Consider the following 3,242-nt stretch of genomic DNA (forward strand, 5'->3'; position numbering starts at 1 on the left):
ATGAGATGGTTGGATGGTGTTCTTGAAGCTACTAGCATGAGTTTGATCAAACTGCGGGAGGCAGTGGAGGACAGAAGTGCCTGGCGTGCTCTGGTCCATGGGGTCACGAAGAGTCGGACACGACTAAACGACTAAACAACAACAACAACCAACATAGCTCCCCTCCAAAACAGAATTAGGTGGAGAGGGGCTGTGGCTCAATGCAGAGCATCTGCATTGTATGCAGGAGGTCCCAGGTTCATTCCCTGGGATCTTCAAGTAGAGATGGGAGGGAGCTGCTGCCAGTCAGTGTGGACAGTACTGAGGTAGATGGACCAATGGAGATGGCGCCATATAAGGCAGCTACCTAGGATTCCTTTCCCCATCCTCCACACGGTGTTTTATCATTCTGTTTCTCATTCTGCATTGTCTTGGCCACATCACTGCTGACCTCAGAGGAGAGGTTTCTGTGGCCTTTGCTGGTCTTATAAAAGCCGTATGGGTTTTGTGGCACCAGCCACAGCAACAAAAAAACAGATAAGGGGATGTTGCAGCTGGGTTTTTCCAACTGCAGGGAACAAAAATGAGAAACTTGAGCAGGCATGTGCTGAACTGCATGAAATCAGTGTGTGTTTGTATCACTTGTAAAGGCAAAGGATATTATTTTACCCTCAGGTTTGCAACTGGATTTATATTCTAAAGATCTTTAAACCAGAACTTCTGAGAGCTCCCTTATATGCCATTCGAAGCACCCCTGAATCACCTTTTAAATAACTTCCCACATAAAACTAGTCAGTCAGTCAATATATGATGGATATCCAGCAAAATGTGGTTGTTGGTTGATAATTTTCCTAAACTTTCTGTATTTAACTATGATAGTTTTCACTTCAAATGATCCTCAGCTCTATTCTCACAGGGTGTGCCACAATCATGTTTTGGAAACTCTAAGATGGTACATAGTAAGAATAAATGTTTCTTGCACTTACTTTTTGTTATGTACAAACACATTGGATGAAATTGCATTGCAAAACCATTTTTCACACATGGTGACTTGAGTGTGCACAGCCGTCTCTCCTGGAAGGACTGATTTGTACAGTTTAAATGGGGCAGCGGTGCATGAGTACACAGAACCATCCTCCTTGAAATAACGGGTAAGCTTGGGCTGTTGATGGAACATGGTGCTCTGGGTAGGGGCTAACCAGAGATTAGTGTACCAATGTCATCTCTCTTGATAACAATATATGACATACTCTAGCTAAAAGCTAGATACAGTGGGTAAGCTTGTCTTCTTACATGGCCTGATCATTAAAAGCAGAACACCTCTGGTTTATTTTTGGCTTCAGGTTGCTTCTTTTTTGGAAGGTTTCCACCAGCAAGACTTGCTTAGGAACTGACAAGACACTGCAAGGCATCTTTTTTTTTTAATATTTTTATTGGGTTTTCACATTTTATATAGACAAAAACAAAACACAGAACACCAAAACAAACATAAAAGACGACAAACATGTACAATTTCCTAACATCTTATTTTCTAACCCTAGTCCTTGACTTCCCCCCACCCCCACCCTTGCCTCCCTATTCCCAAATTTATGTCAGCAAGTTGGCATTTCCTTTTCCATCTTAATATTAATCCTTTTATAAAGAAAAACAAAAATAAATTTTCCCTAAGTTGGACCCCAATTCTCTTCCCTCGATTTCTCATTTTTTCTTGAATAATTTTCTTATTAACTAAACCCCCTGGTCTTGAGTGTTGTTTGAATTTAAATGCTTCCCTCCCTCCCATCCCTGGTTTGCGTCCTTTCCCAAGACATGTCCAAAATAACAGTTTTTAGCCTGGGTTCCGCACATCCGAGGTTCTCAAATCTCTTTCAGTCCCTCTCCGCCGGTTTTGTTGGTAGTCCTTTTTGTCGGTCATCGAGTCTCGAAAGAGTTCCTTCACAATCAAACCAATCAGTCCATAGTCTCTTCCCATATTTAGAAACAACTGCTGAAGAATTTCCACAAGGCCTGAGTCTTGATGATAATCAAAATCAAAGTCTATGTGGAGGCCCCAATTGTACTTCTTTATTTCAAGTTCCTGAATTCCATAAACTCCCGGGGCCTCCACTTTCGTCTTCTGTATCTTTCGTAGGCTTAAAATGGATTTAATCCAATAGTCTCCTTGCTTGTGTTCTCCAGATGTCGGCTTCTGGTTAGTATTTTCCCACTTAACTTGTTCTCTTTCTTGTTTTGTCTTCTCCTCTTCTTTGTTTATTATTTCGAATTCAGCTGTGGGTTCTTTCTCACTCAAGTCCTCATTACATTCAGCAGAACTACTTGTTTCAGAATTCAAGGTCATCAGTTGTTTACTCATAGCTGTAGTCTGCTCCTGTAAGGTTCCCACCAGTGAAAACATCCTTTCGATTTCTCTCAGTATCTTTCCACCCACAGCCATTGTAATTCCACAGAATTCCCCCTAGAGGGAATCTGGTTACTTAATGTTCTTTTCTCCAACAATCCTCTGTCCTGTTATTGTTTCTTTGTTTCCAACAATTTTGATTCAATTGTAACTCCTTTTAATCCGGAGAGATCTTAAATAACAATTTTTCCACTGTTAACAGTCCATTTGACAGCTTTGACAGCTGTCAAATTCTGCTCCTCTATACAGGCTCCAAAGCAGGTCGCTCCCGGGCCCGGGAGGGAGGGTTGTTTACAACAAAACAAAGTCTCTTCCAACACTCCACTCTCCTGCTCAAATTTGCCTTTCCAAATCTTGGAAGTTACTGTCTTTTTGAAACTCACCCTTTACAGGGTAGGCACTCCAGCTTAGCTCTTATATCGTTGCTCTGGATCGTCTGCAAGGGGGGGGTGAGGACTTCCTTTTAGCACACCCCCCGGTCGTCTCAAATTCAGAAGGTAAAATTTTTAAAGTTCAGTTCCAGATTACTCACGGGTTCTTTTTTTCAGTCCAAATTTCAAGGAAGGAAGTTAGCGCTCTCCAGTTATGGCTCGCGGCTTCGCTCAGCGGCGGTAGCGATCGACTCTCAGTGCCGCGCCGTCCCCCGTATCCCCTCCGTAGCCTTTAAAAAGGCTCTTCGCGAATCAGGGGGGGCGCTTAAGGCACCCGCCGAGTCTTCAGTCCGCAGGCTTCCGCGCCTGCGGTTTTTAAGGGTCCCCGTGTCGCCGGCACGGCAAAGACCCATCCACCGCTGAGCCGATTCCCTCCGGAGCTCGGAGGGAATCCGCCATTTCCAGATCGCGCCAACCCGGAAGTTCACTGCAAG

General features: G+C 43.7%; 1 protein-coding gene across 1 annotated transcript in view; it reads left to right on the forward strand.

Moving 5' to 3' along the window:
- The window catches only part of LOC309531157 (trifunctional purine biosynthetic protein adenosine-3-like), a 31,974-nt gene that overhangs the window by 27,634 nt on the left and 1,098 nt on the right, over positions 1 to 3,242 (forward strand). Inside the window, exon 23 of the transcript XR_014219114.1 lies at positions 1,323 to 1,387. The gene's annotated coding sequence lies outside the window, so the exon portion shown is untranslated. The remainder of the gene's footprint in view (positions 1 to 1,322; positions 1,388 to 3,242) is intronic.

The sequence above is a fragment of the Podarcis vaucheri genome, assembly GCF_965113315.1.
Source record: "Podarcis vaucheri genome assembly, chromosome: 4".
Lineage (NCBI taxonomy): Eukaryota > Metazoa > Chordata > Lepidosauria > Squamata > Lacertidae > Podarcis > Podarcis vaucheri.